The following is an 18,801-nucleotide window of genomic DNA, read 5'->3' on the forward strand; positions in this document are numbered from 1 at the left end:
GGGATTGCACTCAAGGGGTTGCTGTCATTACAGTGAGATTCGAAGGGTCTGTGGGGACGATAATGATGAAAGAAAGGGCAGAAAGGCCCATGGACAGTTCAAGCTCAGTACAAGTTGATGCCTTCTGCACTGGAACAGAGTATAGCAGTTCCTTGGTCAAGTCATGGTGATGTCAAAGGTAAAAATTTTTAAAGTATATAAATATAAAACATAATGAAGACTGGCTCCAAGATCCCCTTTTCTTCCTAACTGGTGAGGTTGTCTCCTTAAGGGTCCCAGTGACTGGGTGGCACAGGACTACTGGGATCAAACGTCTGCGGCATAGTTTGACTGAGCTGTGGTATTCAAGTCCCAGAAATTGATTTATCAACTTAAATACCATTACTATTTGATGTTGCAGCCAAATGCAGCTGGATCATTTCTATTTTTATTCTTCTCTAAGGAAGATTCCCCCTTTTACATTCCTATAGAGGCTTTCCATAATCAGAAGTTGGGAGATGTATTTTGACTTTGCATTTTAAAAAAGTATGATAAGCACACAGATATTTATAGCAGCCTATTCATAACTGCCAAAATTTAGAAGCAACCAAGATGTCTATGTTCTACAGAGGTGACTGGATAAATAAACAATGGTGCATCCAGACAAGGGAAAATTATTAAGTGCAAAAAAAGAAATGATGTATAAAGGTACAAAAACACAGGGAAGAACCTTAAATATATCTTACTATGTGAAAGAAGCCAATCTGAAAAAAAAAAAAAAAAAGAAGCCAATCTGAAAAGTCTACATATTGTATAATTTCAACTATGTGAATTTCTAGAAGAGACAAACTACCCAGACAATGAAAAGATCAGTGGTTTCCAGGAGTTAGGAAGCAAGGAGGGACAAAGAGGTGGAACACAGAGGATTTTAGGGCAATGAAACTATTCTGTATGATACTCTAAACATGTACATGTATAGGTCAGGGGCTACACATGTCATCTTTCATTTCTCCAAAACCACCAGATGGACATCACCAAGAATGAAACCTCATGAGAACTATGTATGTACTGGGGGTGATTATGAGGTGTCAGTGTAGGTTCATTAATTGTACAAATAAAGTGTACAAATACACTGCTCTGGGTGGGGGGAATGTTGAAAATGGGGCCCCTATACATGTGTGGGCATGCGGGTATATAGAAAATATCTTAAATTTGCTGTTACTGCCCTAAAAATAAAGTCTATTTAAAAAGATTAAGATAGGAAATTATTCCCAATAAAAAAGTACATATCAATACATCATCACATAGAGTAACCCTTCTCAAACATGCTCTAGTCATTTTGGGAGCAGAAGGAGAGTCCAGGGCAGGCCAAGTTCTCTTCTCCTAACTTTCTGGAATTTCTTCTTCGACATTAAAACTACATCCAAAAAAAAACAAAAAAAAACAAAACAACCCAGACTTAGCATCGCCTCTGCCCCTCCCTCACTCCACAGCCCTATGTTTTTACATTCATTTTCTTTGCTCAAACACTCAGACACACCAAACACCTGGATTCAATGGAATTTTTTAAACAGCATAAACGCCACAAGAAGCTTCTGATGGCTCTGGGCCTGTGGGCTTGAAATTTACTCTGGGCTAGAGATAATTGTGAGGAAATGAGGTTCAGAGAAAGGTCCAGTCTGGCCCAAGGGGTTGCGAGATAGCCTATCCTGTGTCCGAGTTCAACTTGCTTTGCTTTATGCTGGGTTTCAGCCTTAGATCAAAAGGGAGGATAAACTCAGTGGTGAAACTTCAGTTTAGTAAACTAACCAAAACACACAGTTCATGGTAGAAAGCTATTCGTGACATATGCTAAAAGAGCCAAAAAGTGAGTCTTGCAGTGTGCGCCCACTACCTGGAAAATCACTCTAGGAAGTTCTGTGGCACATCCAACAGGCAAGCTGTTGACATGCTGACTTTATAAAGACGACCTCCCTACTGCCTCATGTAACTACATACCATATTATGGGGAAACGCTGTACTAATAAAGTTAGATGTGGTACAACAGCTCTATTTTGCCTTCCCTTCCACCACTTCTAAGTATTTCTTCCAGTGCCTTTTCCCATAGAATACTTGTTTCTGGGGTCACAGCCCATTTTCTTGGTTGTATTTTCCTTTGGGTATCAGTGTATGTGTTCTGCTGTGATTGTAAAAATCTCACCCAAATGGCAGCCCAGAATCCTCCCCTTGATCATGAGCAGGATCACTAACTCCTCTGCATTCAGCAGCCAAAACCAAGAAGTGTCACTCGCTTGGTGTCTCAGCATGCCATGGTGGGCTCTGGCATTCGAGCTTCAACCCTAACTCAGGATCCTGATGGCTGAGTAAACGCGGCCAAGTGGGTGATTTATCTGAGCCCAGTCTTCTTCTTGAGGGTTCAGTCCCTGGGTCGGAAAGATCCTCTGGAGGACATGGCAACCCACTCCAATATATTTGCCTGGAGAATCCCATGGACTGAGAAGCCTGGCAAGCCACAGTCCATAGGGTGGCAAAGAGTCAGACATGACAAGTGACATAGCATGCACACCTTCTTTATATCTCACCTTGTTTGACTGCTAAGGGTGAAATAGGATACATCCCAAGGGTTCAGCACAGAGTCCAGGGCAGAGTGGATGGATCTTGATGATGGTGATGATGGTATCTGCTGGTACTCCCTCCCCTGAGCCCAGCACATTCCAGCTCTTTGTGACCCCCACCCACATCCCCAGACTCAATCAACATGGGCTACCCATTCTCTGAGTCCCAAAAAATAGGATCTTGCTTTTTCTCGAAGTTCCCCCCACCTTCTGCCTCCTCTTACACAACTTTCATGTTCTGCTCCACTGCCTGGCTCATTCCTATTGGCCCCTCAGAATTCACCTTAAATACTGCTTCCTCCAGGAAGCCTTCCTAGGCTGCACTGATCAGATCAGGGCAGCCTCTTGCTCACTGTAATGAGTGTGACCTTGGCTCATCAGGGGGCAGAGGTCACATCTGTTTGATTCACTGCTGTCTGTCCAGGGCATGCTGAATGGTCAACCACTGTCTGCTGAATGATTTAAGAGTCATAACTGGAACTGTCACCTTGGGAGTCAATGGTAGATGGATGCTATCTGGGTTCTCTCAGAAAAAGAACTCAGAACTCAAAGCTCAGCATCTGAAAGACAAAGAGGACTCAAGAAGAGACATGCACAGGCCCTCCAGACCCAGGCATCCAGAGGAGGATAGAAAGCCAGGGATATGGAGAGAGGACAGCACGGAAACACTGATCATGCCTCTCAGGGGATGATGACATCATAAAAATACTGCTTCAAAACAAATGCAAAACTGGACTACAATGTCAACCAAAATTCCAATGTCATATTTTGGGGGAACTGAATGCCATTATTTTGAAGTATAAAGTATGAACTGATAAGAATAGTAGTAACATGAATAAACACAGTGAACATTTTTTATACTTATGGCTGAAGTGGCAGGGGGTGGGGGTATAGAAAAATATCAAGGACCGGACACAACTTGATAATTACAGACACCAGGTGCTGAATCTATGGGGATCCAGTATACTACTGATCTGTATACACTTATAGAGGTTTAATATTTTCCACAAAAAAAAATGTGGCACTCTCCTAATCACTTTATATCTATTTTTAAAAGCAGACAAGAAAACCAAAGAACAGACTAATAGGGAGGGTTTGCTTTACCATAAAGGTGTGCTAATCAATACATTATGATACCAGTGTACACCCAACTGGTGCCCTTAGCTCTCAGGGTAAAGAATAGTTTACTTAGTAAATGTATCTGACAGAAAACAAACTTACACCCTACTCCACCCATACACAGAAGTAAATTCCTGGTAGATTAAAGACATAAATGTAAGACATATAACTGTAAACATACCACAAGAAAATGTATTCAAATATTAAATAGCTATATGACTTTGACATGAGAAAGACTTTCTTAAACAATGCAAGATACTCAGTAATTATAAAGAAAATAATAAAAAATACTTAGCAGGATAGTATTTTAAAATATGGCAAAACAAACAACACAAAAATAGTTGTAACACATATTTCAGTAAAGTGCTAACATCCCTTTAAATAAAGTCTTAAGATAAAGGCAAATGACTCAACAGAAACTCAGGCAAAAGACATGAAGAGGCAATTTATAGGAAAAAAATCCAGAAAGCCAAGAATGCATAAAAAAGATGCTCACTCTGAGCAGCAATCATGAACAAACAATGCAAATTTCCAAAACCATATCATTTTCAGACAGACTGGCAAAGAAGCTGGCAATGACATCCAGACACAAAGGGATTGAGGGAACTCTTTATGCTTTTGCATTTTTTGTAGGAATGTAAATTTCTAAGCCCTTTTTGGAAAGTCATTTGAAAATAGCAATTCAAGTTCAAAATAAAGAGCTTTTTGACTCAGTGATCCCATTTTGGAAAATATATCTTACAGAAATAAAAACTAGTAGTATATTAGAAAGTGCTCAATGACACTTAATAAAGATTTCTGAAGTGGCAGAAAATGAGAAAATCAGAATGCTTCTCAACAGAGAATAGCTGGATAAGTTGGATGGATTCATACATTTAGAAAAGATAAATCAGACTTGATTTGTCGATCTGGAAGGACACCAACGACACACAGTGTGCTGAGGAAAGGAAGCATCACAGTAATACGGATTGCATGGAACCACTGACATCTGGTGTAGAAACAAGTGCAAAAGGTTCTTCTATATTTATAAATAGGCTCACAGGTGTAGCTAGTAATTTATACACAGTATTTATTAGCAAAGGGAAGTATAAATTTGGGGGCATCAATAACATTTTAAAAATTCTTTTCATTGCTTCACTGGCTGGAAAATTCCTATTACTTTTGTGATAAAAAATAAATGAGAGCATCTCTGCAGAAAGTGTTGATTTGCCCAAGAAGCCACATGAAATGAGAATTTCAAGGAGCTGATAATTGGTTAAGGAAGAGCCAATAAAGGCTGAGCCTCAGGACAAGGTGGGCAAGCCCCTACCACAGGTGCAGGAGGAGGAGGGGGGGGGCTTTGGGGCAAATGATGAGGATTCCATGGTATGAGAGGCACTGCTCCAGCCATTATTTTCCAGCTCCATAACCAGCATCCTTACTGTAAAGTGGAGAAGTGGGGAATGTGGTTGAATACAGACCTAATCAGAGAGGAGGGGATTACCAAGGTTGCTCTAGGTCCCTGGACCACCCCAACAGTCCACCACAACTTCAGAGGGTCCTAGAGGCATCCTGATAGAGCAACACAGGGAGCCCTATTTCCTGGGCAACTCAGGCAGATTATCTGCTCACCAGGAGGACACCAACCACTTTCCTGGGAGGAAAGGGCCAGAGCCGGGCCACTGTTGAGGTCCTTGATGGTGGTGTGCCTGTGCACTGTCAGTGCCGTATCTTTGCAATGCGCTGCTCATTGTGAGTTTTGAAATCCAGCCCAACAGAAAGCATAACCCCAGCAAGATGGTGCTTCCTGAGACAGGATGCAGAGGCTGACTGCTGCCTGCCTATAGCATGTGATCCCCACAGTTGGACCGTGGTCCAGAGAGGCACAGACATGATGCGTGGGTATCAGGGCCGGCCCTGACACCTGCGTCCTTTAGCCTTTGTGCTCAGACAGCCTGGGGGCGGAAAAGCCAAGAAGCCGTCCTGGCTTTAACACTATTCGAATTGTTCCTCCGACGAGGATTTTAAACTTTCATTTACACCTCCCAGGCTCGCTGCAATCACTCCCACACTCATGCCAGGCTTCGACAAATGCCACATTGTGATGAGATGCTAAGTGCAGTGGTCCTCAGGGAGGCTGAGGACCGCTTGGGAGGGGGGCTAACCCCTGGGTGGGGGCTTCAGAAAGACCAGGGATTGGTACAACATTCATTCCTGAGGAGCAGCCACGACTTCTCAAAGGGAAACTTGTGAGTGTGGGATCTACAAATATCAGAGGTATTTTTATGCCACTCACCTGGAACCACTGAAGGCCCTCATGATGCTCATGAATGTGTGAAACCAATGAACTGACAAACACCTGATTTCTACCAAAAGGCGAATTTGAGGCCCATGTCTCAGTCACACACTTCAAATACTGGATCCAGTTTCCCACAAAACAACTGCATTTTCATACTTTCATCCTGCCTTTTCCTCAAAAAGTAAACACCCCCCACACCCCAAACAAAAAAACACACAAAAAATAAAACTTAAAGTAAATGGAGTATCTTAAAAGTGTTCACAGGTCATTGTAAAGCCCAGAAGGAAGGTAACAGCATTGGTTAACTTGAGACTTTGAGTTGTTAAGTATGCACACTGTCGTTTCCATGGTAACATCAAAATAAGAGACATAAGTGCATGTAACTTTCAAATAATTACAAGAGAAAAAATAAATTCCCACATTTCTTCACCAGTAACTTCTGAGTGCCTACCCTGGGTCAGGCTCTGTTTCAGGGCCTTGATATGTTCCTAAACAAAGGTCAGAGACCCCCACCCCCAGGGGCTTCTTTTCTAACAGAGGCAGAGACACAGCACGTGGCCTGTAACTGGCGCACTGTACAGGGCGACAGAGGGAGCTGATTCCTAAGAGAGAACAGGACAGGGTCAAGAGCAGGTGGAGGGCGAGGCGTGGTCACGGCAGACATCACGGAAAAAGTGATTCTGGAACAAGGGCGTGGAAGAGGTAAGCCATGTGCATGGCAGGGTGAGAAGGTCCAGCCCGGGGAGAGGAGGGAAGGGCTCTGTACTGTCAGAGGACCTGCAGGTGGTCACGTGTCTCAAGCACACGGAGCAACGGGCAGCTGGGCAGCACTGTGTCCCCCAGGCCGTGACGTTCCCCTAAGCACCTCGGACAGCGCTCACTCCAGCCAGGCGCCAAGGCAGGCTTTGTAGGGAGGGGTAGTAACTAGCTGACATGCTAAGAGGCTCACTTGGCTGCTGCTTAGTGAGCAGATGGTCGGGGGAGGGCGGGGAGTGGGAGGAAGGACAGAAGCAGGGAGATGAGTCAGGAGGCCACCGCCTCACCCAGAGGAAGGAGGAGATGGTCTGGGCGGGACAGCAGCAGTGGGGGTGGTGAGAAGGGGTTGAGTTCTTGATATATTTTGAAAAATCGATTCGAAAAAGAATCCAAAAGAAGGCAATAAACAAGGCAGGGGGCGAGGGGAGCAGATGTAAAACAACTAAAGAAGCACAAGATGAGATGAGTAGATTTAAACCTAAATGTGTCACTAATTAAATTAAATGTAAAGACACCAGATGCTTTAGTTAAAGGCAATAAATTGGCAGACTGAATACAAAATTCAACAATATACTATTTATAAAAGCTTCCCTACGTGTAAAGATACAGAAAAGATGAAATTTTAAAGGTAAGGTAAGAAATACACTATGCAAATTATAATCACCAGAAAACTGGTGTAGCTCTGTTAATATGAGAGGTAGAAGCATTTACTAGTGATAAAGAGAATTACTTCCTAATGATCAGGTCAAATATGAGTGGGGACATTAAAAATTTGAATGTACTTTTGACAAACTTCACCTATTTGACATACAGAATCACACTTTCAAGAGCTGCAGAATACAAACTGTTTTTAGTATCCATGGGACATTAACAAAATATTTCTTACATTTGGGGACATAAAGAATATCACAAGAAATTTCAAATGATGAACTTACAGTGTTCTCTAAAGAAACAAGTCAGATAACTAGCAAATTCCCATATAGTTAAAAAATTTAACCCATACAAATAGCCATAGGATTTGTTCCAAAATAATATAGGAGGCTGAAGTAGCAGTAGGCAAGAAAAAACAAGTTTGGACATGACTGGATAGTCATAAAAGATGGGTACATGGGGATTCATTATATTATTCTGTATATATTTATAGATATTTTATATTTTCATAGTTAAATGTTCAAAAATGTAAGTAAAGTCAATAGGAAAAATCACCTGAGCTATCAGGGAAACCCCATGAAAAATAAGATGAAATAAATAAGAGTGAAAGAAAAATCAAAACTGAAAAATAAAAGATTCTGAACTAAATGAATCAAAATATTTCCTATCAAAACTTGTGGGATATAGTAAAAGCAATAGTTAGAGGGGGTTTCATTGCTTTCAGTGCATAGTGAGAAAATAAAAAGGACCAGAAATTCATGAGCCAACCAGCCATTTCAAAGGGGGAGAAAAAATTAGCAAAATAAATGAATTAAAAGGAAGATCATAATAAAGACCAAAACACATAGATGGTAGATAGGATCAACAAAATCAACAGTTTCAAGAAAATTATTATTGATAAACTTATACTATGCAAATAAATTGGCAAATATAGACAAAGTGGACAAATTCAAAAATACAAAAATAAAATTACTAAAATTGACCTGTTTTTAAAAATACTTATTTTTATTTATTTGGCTGCACAGAGTCTTGGTTGTGGCATGCGAACTCTAAGTTGCAGCGTGTGGGATCTAGTTCCCTGACCAGGGATAGAACATGGGTCCCCTACATTGGGAGTGCAAAGTCTTAGCCATTGAGCCACCATGGAAGTCCTCAAAATTGATGTTAAATAATAGAAATTTTGAGTAGTGCTATAACTGTTAAAAAATTAATAGACAATATTATTATTGCTTTTTTACTTAATTCTATTTATAACCCTATAAATATAATAAAACTAAGAACTTCGCACAAATATTTTAAGAGGACTTCAACCTTGTTCCCACTGCTATGTTCACTGAAGTCAATTCTCTTGTTTCTGTAGCCTCTGTATCTGTTTTCTGAGCAGCTAAGAGGACTTCTCATGCCTCTTTCTGTCACAGTCTCTCAGCATTTGTGACCACCGTCAGATGCTGAGGGAAATAGCCAGAAAGACCCAGAAGCTTTTCCACAGGCTTAGAGATGTGGGCTCCACAACCAATACAATGCCAGATCTGGTCCAGGTTGACAGCAATGAGTTTCTTTCCATAACTACTGGACAGTGGATCATAGGAGCCCAGCTGCTCCATGAAATGGCCATCCGTGGGACACTTGGGGGAAGCCACAATGTGGTGAAAGGCCATTTGGTGTAGCCACCCAGGGCAAGGCGGATGGTTAAGTGGCCTCCATGGCAGGCCTTGTAGAGGACAGGAGTGAGCTGGACCATGGGCGCTGAGGCTGTGGACCAGCTGAGATGCTTTGGAGCTTTCCAGTGCCTGCACAGTAGGTAACTGGCTCTAGCACCTCAGGCAGCATAGAGAACCATCTGGAAAAGTCAACACTGCAACAGCCTCACCCCTCCACAACCCCAACCCAGGCACCTTAGTGCCGGTACATTTATATTAAAAAACCCTATACCTATCTTCAGACTTTATGGTATAATATTAAACTGTTTCCCCCTAAAATTAGGACCAAGCTAAGCATATTCAGGCTGAACACCTGGATAGATCCTAGCCAGTAAAAATAATGGAAAAAGGTTGAAAAGGAAAAGCTTTTCCTTTTGCAGATGACATGAATGTCAGAACTGAAAATTCTAAGAACTCTATAACAAATAAATGCATTTAGCAAGACTGCAAGTTACAAGGCTAATATACAAAGAATCATTTGTATTTGTATATATTAGCAGTAAACAGTTGGAAGGTGTAACTAAACTAAATCAATTTACAATGACTTTGGAAAAAATACTTATGAATAAATTTAGTAAGAAATACCAAGACTAAAAAAAAAAAAGAAAAAAGAAATACCAAGACTTTCTACACTGAAACATAAAACTTTGTTGAGAGAAATTAGAGAAGACCTAAACAAACAGAGCAATATACCATGTTTAAGGATTCAGAGGGTTACTCTCATGGTCAGTTCTCCTAAAACTGATCTGTAGATTCAGTGAAATTCTATTTAAAAATACCAGCAGCATTTTTATAGAAAATGATAAAATAAGTCTAAAAATTAAATGAAAATTTAACTGACCAAGAATAGATAAAATTATCTTGATAAAGACTAAAGATGGACGTCTTATAAAATTTCAAGAATTACCATAATGCTATAGTAATAAAAATGATATATGTGTGAAGACAGATATACAGATCAGTGGGACCAAACAGAGGATCTGGAAACAGACCCACAAACGTCCCAGAGCAATTCAATGGTGAAAAGAAATATTTCAACAGATGGTATGGGAAAGAGCTATATTTTCATATGGAAAAATAATGTACCTCAACCCTACCTAATACCACACATAAAAATTAATTCAAGATGGATCACAAAACTAAACATTAAAGCTAAAGCTATAAAATTTTTAGAATAACATGTAGGATTATATCTCCCCAACCTAGGGGAAGGTAGAGATTTCTTAAGCTACATACAGCAACAATCATGAAAGAAAAAAAATCAATATATTAGGCTTTATCAAAATTCAAAATATCAACTCATCAAAAACACTATTTAGAAAAAAAGACAAATCATAAACTAGGAAAAATATCCTTAAGACATATACCTGACAAAGGACTTATTTACAGAATCTTTCAAAAACTTCTATGACAACATTGAAAAGACAACCAACTTAAAAAAAAAAAAAACAGACAAAAGATTGGTAAAGGAACTTCAAAGGAATATACAGAACTGCCAATAAGTACATGAAAATGTGCTCAATATCACTAGTTATCAGGAGTTAAAGTTACAGAGAGATACCCTATGTGATACCAAGTAGAATGGCTTAAATTTAAAACTCTGACATCAAGTGTTGGCAGGGATGTGGAGCACCTAGAATTCTCTCATAATCCTGGAGGGATTATAAAGATAATGAAGCTAATTTGGTAAATATTTGGTACTTTTCTACAAAACTAAGCACACACTAACCTTATTATCTAGCAGTTCCATTTGTAGATATTTATCTAAGAGGATGAAAACATGTGTCCACACAAAGTTGTGTAAAAGAATGATCAAAGCCACAATATTCACAAATCACAATCTGATGTCAATCAAGAAGAGAATGGATAGCTAATTTTGGTATATTTTTACAAAGTAATACTTACTGCGCCCTAAACCACTTCAGTTGTGTCCGACTCTTTGAGACTCTATGGGCTGTAGCCCACCAGGCTCCTCTGTTCATGGGATTCTTCTACAGCAAGAACACTGGTGTGGTTTGCTGTGCCCTCCTCCACGGGTAAAACTTACTATTCAATAATAAAAAGGGATAAACTTTGGCTACATGAAGCCATGTGGGTGAACCTCACAAAGGCTGCAAATAAGAGAAATAAAACTGCATAGTTCCTTTTACATGAAGTTTCAGACTTGGCAAAACAAATCTACACTAAAAAAAGTTTAGAAAAATGGTTGCCTCTGGAGGAGAAATATCAACAACCTTAGATACATGATACCATTCTAATGGCAGAAAGTGAAGAGGAGCTAAAGATCAACTCAATGAAGATGAAAAAGGACAGCAAAAAATCTGGCTTGAAACTCAAAATTTAAAAAAAAGCTAAGATCATGGCTTCCCTTGTGGCTCAGCTGATAAAAAATCTGCCTGCAATGTGGGAGACCTAGGTTTGATCCCTGGGTTGGGAAGATCCCCTGGAGAAGGGAAAGGCTACCCACTCCAGTATTTTGGCCTGGAGAATTCCATGGACTGTATAGTCCATGGGGGTCCTAAAAAGTAGGACACAATTGAGTGACTTTCACTTTCACTTTTAAGATCATGGCATCCAGCCTGACCACTTCATGGCAAATACAAGGGGAAAAGTGCAAACAGTGACAGATTTTATTTTCCTGGGTCCAAAATCACTATGGACAGTGACTGCAGCCATGAAATTAAAAGACACTTGCTCCTTGGAAGAAAAGTTATGACAAACCTGGACAGCATATTAAAAAGCAGAGACACTGCTTTGCTGAAGAAGTTATGGTTTTTCCAGTAGTCATGTATGGATGTGAGAGTTGTACCATAAAGAAGGCTGAGCACCAAAGAATTGATGCTTTCAAAATGTGGTACTGGAGAAGACTCCCTTAGACTGCAAGGAGATCAAAGCAGTCAATCCTAAAGGAAATCAGTTCTGAATATTCACTGGAAGGACTGATGCTGAAGCTGAAGCTCCAATACTTTGGCCTCCTGATGTGAAGAGCCGACTCAGTGAAAAAGACCCTGATGCTGGCAAAACAGGGTAGGCAAGAGGAGAAGAAAGCCACAGAGATGGTTAGATAACATCACCGACTCAATGGGCATGAATTTGAGCAAACTCAGGAAGATAGTGGAGGACAGAGGAGCCTGGCATGCTGCAGTCCATGGGGTTGTAAAGAGTCGGACACAATCAGTGACTGAACAACAATAAGAGGATACTGACTGGGGCAAGTCACAGTGATGTGAAACTTCAATATCTTGACAGAGGTTTAATTTACATGAGTACATGCACTTGTCAGAATTTACTGAACTGTGGAATTAAAATGTGAATTTCACTTATTTTACCTAAAAATACTCCCACACAAATACCGAACTATAGTTACTTGGTGTATTCTTTCCCTTTGGTATTTAATGACAATTCTGATACCACTTTCCATGTATTCTAGATTTGAGCAAATAAGTAAATGTATTAAGGGAACTGAAAGCAAGGTATCCCACTACTGGTTAAAGGAGTTACAAATATGGAAAGGGTAGTGCTGACTGGTTGAAAGAATTAATATAAACTCTTGTTTTTCTGATAGATGGATAAGTAAAGTGAAGTGAAAGTCACTCATTCGTGTTCGACTCTTTGCGGCCCCATGGGCTGTACAGTTCATGGAATTCTCCAGGCCAGAATACTGGAGTGGGTACCTTTCCCTTCTCCAGAAGACCTTCCCAACCCAGATCTCCTGCATTGCAGGAGAATTCTTTACCAGCTGAGCCACAAGGGAAGCCCATGATGGATAAGTAGTTCCACACATACATACACATTTCTTAATTCTGCAAAGGCCTAGAAGCAATGAGCACATCCAGCACCTATGTCTTCATTTAGGAATAGCATTCTCTAATAAATGGAAATAGGACTTCCAAAAAAGGCTGATTTCTGAGCTGAAGCATCATCAAATGATGATCTTGGAATACCTTGTCATAAAGGAAAGAAAAGAAGTGTTAAAATAACTGGGTACAAATCCAAAGGACTCAAGCTCGGTTGAAGGAATCCTCTATCAGTCAAATCTGGGGCAATCTGAGCATTAAAACGAATGATGGAAGCAACAGAATAAAACTCACTAGCTAAAATAAGATCTACAAGTCCACAGAAATAGATGAACAAATAAATGGAGAAGGTACAGTTCTTCCATAGAGAAGATGTCAACATAAGACAAGTGACAGAGAGAGAAGTTCATCAAAGGGTGCTAAAACCAGGAGACAAAACTTTGATGAGAAAAATCCTACTAATTTACAAAGGGGAAACACTAATTTTACATGGGAGAAACCTAGTTACATAACCAAGTGACCAGGTAACATAACCAGTAAAGAGAGAAGTCAACATTACATGTCTTTGATATAAAGGATTAGGAAGGATGGAGGACTATTTCTGAGGTATTATTGAAAAAAATGCATAATCTGACTAATAATCAAAAAACCTCAGCAAGCCCAAATTGGGGAACATTCTACAAATTAACTGGTCTATACTCTTGAAAATATCAAGATATATAAAGGTTTAGGAAACGTTCCAGATTTAAAAAACATACAATTAAGTGTAATCTAAGATCCTGAATTAAACCTTTGACCAGAAAAATAAAGTTATAAAGGAAATTACTGGGAGAATTTATAAAGTTGAGTCTAGACTATGGATTAGATAACAGAATTACACCAATGTTAAAATTTCTGAATTTTGTAATTGTACTGTTGTTATATAAGATAACGGCTTCTTTCAGGAAATACACACTTAAGTTTTTCATGATAAATGGGCTTGATCTCTCTATGTCTCAAATAGTTCAGAAAAACTGCTAACAGATAAATATATATAAAATATATGCTCATATACCTACAGATACTTACATATATGGGCTTCCCTGGTGGCTCAGATAATAAAGAATCACCTGCAATGCAAGAGACCTGGGCTTGATCCCTGGATCAGGAAGATTCCCTGGAGAAGGGAATGGCTATATACTCCAGTATTCTTGCCTGGAGAATCCCACAGACAGAGGAGCCTGGCAAGCTACAGTCCATGTTGCAAAGTTGGGCACAACTGAGTGACTAAGCATGGCATATATGTGTATATATGTATGTGTGTGTGTGTGTGTGTATATATATATATAAAACATATTATATTATATAGATAAAGGAAGGGAATGAGGAAGGGTAAGTGGAGGGTACAAATGAAGTAAACATATGGTTGTAATTTGTTTATATGGGTAAAATATATATGGGAATTCTTTTTTTTATATATATGGGAATTCTTATACTACTCTTGCAACTTTTCTGTATATGCAGAATTATATAAAAATAAAATTTATGAAAAAGTTAATTGTGCTCATGAAACTATAAATTAGGATAACAGCACAGAAAACCACTCAGCAGCTATCTATCAAAGCCAAACATACAAAATACCCTGTAAACCGGCAATTCCATTCCTGGGTATTTACTCGATGGAAATATTCAGATATAGTTACTGAAAAAGTAGGCACAAGAACATCCATAACATTATTAGACCATGGGATTCCTTTGCATCAATATATCACAATTTGTTTATAGATTCTACCATATGTATATCCATGGCTGATTCATGTCAATGTATGACAAAAACCACTACAATATTGTAAAGTAATTAGCCTCCAACTAATAAAAAAAATAAAAAAATAAAATTTCATTAAGTGAAGAAAAAAAAAAGGGCATTCAGACTGCTTTCAGAGTGGGGTTGTTACAAACAATATGAAAGGGTGCTGAATTTCATGTTATCAAGGAAAAGAGATACCCAAACATCCATCACATGAGCATAAATTTTAAAGTCAGTTAGACCAAGTTTTGGTGAGGATATGGAGCAAAGGGATTTCTCTTTGGAAAATAGCTTGGCATTATTTAACATAAATTAGGTAATTATCCAAACTGCCTAGATTAAAATTTAAGACATGTATATCCTATGAACCAGCAATGACGTGTTTCTTCTTGAGGACATGAACGCATCAATTATTTTCCCATACATTCTATTTTTATTAATCCTAAACAAAGTACCAAGCTCAACTACAAGCTGGAATATCCTATACAAGATAAGTGAATTCCATGGAAATGGCTGGGCTTCCCTGGTGGCTCAGCCGGTAAAGAATCTGCCTGCAATGCGAGAGACCACGTGCGATCCTTGGGTCAGGAAGATCCCCTATAGAAGGAAATGGCAACCCACTCCAGTATTCCTGCCTGGGAAATCCCATGGACAGAGGAGCCTGGCAACCAACAACTGAGATTTTGATGAAACCTGCAGGCCGAATAATTATTCAGCATCTCTCGTGCACATGAACGGAAGAGTGGCAAAAGCTGCGTGCTAGATAAGTGGTGGCCATCATTGTTGCTTCCTATTGTAAGAATGATGGCAAGAACTCATTCATGTCCTCAAAGCAGACTTGTCCAGCCCACCTCAAGGAGCAGCAGTAATGCCAGAACTGGAAAAGATACAGGTGTGTATCGCATGGGGGTTCTTCACACTCCATGCCTGTCAATACCAACCCAACCTTCCTGTGGCCCTGTATTTACCCCTACGTCCCATCTCCTGCTCCTGTCTGGGACAGAAGCAGATCTGTTAAGGCTTCATCTCCAGGCTGAATCTCCAGGTGCTGAATCTCTGAGACTCATACTGGAGTAAATACGGCCAAGGTTCTAACTCTTCTGCCCTAAAACCTGGGCAAGACGAGGATGGAAATGGCACTTTCCTTATAGGGTCCCACTTCTCCTTTACTGAAGAGATAAAATAAGGTAATCAAGGGTGCCTGGCACAGAGAGAGAATATGACAGAGGTTAGATCTTACTGCATCCCTCTTAGCGCTACTGCCCTTGCTGCCACTGGAACACGATGGTCCAAGAGATTGAAACATTATTTCAGGTAACCCCAGTGATGCAGACAGATGAGACAGAGAGACTAAACAACAATGTAAGATGGAGTTTGGGAAACAAGCCTCCTGGTCACTTCTGGTCTGTTGCACATTTTTCCCGGTATTGTACCATGTACCCTGGCTCTGAGGCATAAATGTAAATTCACTACAAAATGTAAGTTCACTTTCTAAATGTACTTATCATCATCTGGGCAAAATAATATTTTACATGATAACTTAGAATTTACTGAGGAAGACCTTTAAGATAACTGCAGAATGTTTTGAGCCTTTGTAAAGACATAGCTCACGAAAATAAATGATTATGCAGAGCAGCTCCCACAAATGCAGCTGACCCACTGATGATCCTTCAGACAGTAAGGCAAGCACCCAAAAAAACGTCCAGATGTGCCCCTGAAACAACTGCAAACATACACACTGTGCCAAATGGTCTGAAGTACATCTGAAGAACTTTAATGGAACACACAAAAAGTAATGTCTTAGATTTTTATTTTATATAAATCCCCACATGCTGGTTTTTTGCTTAATTTTAAAGTCGGTAAATTATCAACCTAAAAGGTCATGCTGTCAAGTTCCAAAACTGCTTTGAGATGGCAACTTCCTCTTAAATCTATCTAGAAACGTGGGAATGGGAGAGTACAATTTCAATGAAGAAAAACAGCAATCTGTTTTTCATACCAAAAACCCCACAAAAACAAGAAACAACAGCTCCTCTCCTGCCCAAGTATGCTATCATTTCCCTCTGGGCACACAGTCAAGGATAATGCTGCCATGTAGGTCAGGAGACTCAGCTGGTCTGAGTCTGCACTGATTTTTTAGGAGCCTGAGTCTTTTACCAAACTATGAGTCTTTTATCTACCAACATATGAAATTAGTATGTATGATCAGATAAACTCTACAGAACCCATCCTTCCTCAACACTCTCTTACAACTGTATTTTATAAGCATCCTGCATCCATACCAGAGCTGTGTTCCCCTCTCTAATTCTGTGAACACTGCTCAAAGCAGAGTGCATATGTGTGGTTATTTATAAAGACTAGGGATTTCATCAGAACATCCCCAGACTAATATGCTTTAAAAATATACAGCAATCAACAATTCACCCAGAATTGGGAGGAGCTTTCTCACTGCAACTTAAGCCTTGTCTCTCTAGCTTCAGACTTGGCACTGCCTCTTTGACATCTCCACCTTGTTGAAGTACAGATACTGCAGTCTCTGCATGAAATGATAAAATCTCCTCTCCAAACTGCACCCCATCCAGTGTTGCCTATCTTAAAAAAAATGGCACAGCACTCTCCCCAAGGCTTCTGGATGAATGATGAAAATGTCATGTGAGTTTTTTAAAGTCCTGATTTAGCCTGGGCTTCACTGATTTTAATGTGATTAATCTGGGATGCCATCTTGGCATTGCGATTTTTTTCCTAGCTTCCCCCTCCCCAGGGCTGAGAACCACTGCTCCAGATATGTTTTAAATCCCTAAGACTCTAATGGGTCTATTCGTCCTCCAATGTGTTCTCAATTAGAGATGCTCTCAGCTGCTACAAGCTGCCAAATAGGGCTGTCATGGGCTGTATGACTGTGGTGCCATTGGGGGCTGTTCAGTGTGGCAGCTCTGCCTTCCAGTCCCAAGGTCTCCCAGCACTCCAGGCTCTGCTGTGGTCATTATCAGCTCCGGCTGCATGTTTGAATGACCTGTGCTCTTTTCAAAGCCATAGATGCTCAGAAATTCTGGATCAATGGGGTTGGAACCCACGGACAACACTTTTTTTTAAAGTTCCCCAGAAGACTATGATGTGCAGCCACAGTTAAGTACAACTTGTTCAGTAGCTTATTTAGTGTCCCAAAGAAAATTTCTAATTTCTATGTGGTATCCATTGTGTATCCGTCAGTCTGCCATTTCTCTGGACTTCCAATCTGCTGGTCCTGTCACTTTTCATACTTCATCTTCCTCTTCAAGTTCTCACTTTTCTAAGTGATCAGCCTAAACACTGTGGTTCAATACATGGCCATGTGTTTATAAATAGTATTAACATCTTGCTTGTCCTCCCCTCCTTTCCCTTCCACTTACTATGCACTGTACCAAAGCATCTGAACATTGTTGGAAAAAATTTTTTTAAATGCTGATGACTGAAATTTCTTCAAATTTATACCATATACCTCAGATAGGAACTCAAAACTGTCAACTGTCATATTTCCTTAGAAAAATCACTTTGCTCTTCTGCAAGATGACTATTTCATGCTTTTCTATTCTGTTCAGGTATCCAACAGCCTCTCCAGTCTTATCTTGTGCCTTTTGCTGCCTATTTAGTGGTCTGTGGAGAACTTTGTGATCTTTCCATCACCAACCCTTCAGCTTCTATACCCTCACCCATCAGTGTCTCTCCCATTATCTTCCTTGTAGGATACCCCCCCTTCATCTACTAAAGATTATTAAGGGACATGATCCCTCTAATTCCTACTGTGTCATCAATTTCTCCTCCTCTACTTGATTATACTTTCAAATTGCTCATCCTAAAAACAGGATATACATATATATATATATATATATATATATATATATATATCCCTCCAGTTGCCACTCCTTCTGGTTCCCTGGCAGCAACAGACTTTGAAGATTTATCTATACTCTGTCACTAGATGCTGACTTCTTTTCCCTTTATTTTGCAAAGATACTGGGAATAGAATTTTAGATTTATAGGTATCTGCATTGAGCATACTGAAGTTATTAATACACTGTCTTCCAGCTTCCAATACTGCTGTTAAAAGACATCCCATGTTCATGGATCAGAAGACTTAATA

At 39.8% G+C, this 18,801-nt stretch overlaps 1 protein-coding gene and 1 pseudogene across 2 annotated transcripts in view; both read right to left on the reverse strand.

Annotated features, from left to right (window-relative positions):
- The window catches only part of OTUD7A (OTU deubiquitinase 7A), a 382,361-nt gene that overhangs the window by 245,441 nt on the left and 118,119 nt on the right, over positions 1–18,801 (reverse strand). The gene's annotated exons all lie outside the window — the stretch shown is intronic.
- On the reverse strand, positions 8,694–9,139 carry LOC110144264 (small ribosomal subunit protein bS16m pseudogene; annotated as a pseudogene).

This window comes from Odocoileus virginianus, chromosome 16 (assembly GCF_023699985.2).
Source record: "Odocoileus virginianus isolate 20LAN1187 ecotype Illinois chromosome 16, Ovbor_1.2, whole genome shotgun sequence".
Taxonomy (NCBI): Eukaryota; Metazoa; Chordata; class Mammalia; order Artiodactyla; family Cervidae; genus Odocoileus; species Odocoileus virginianus.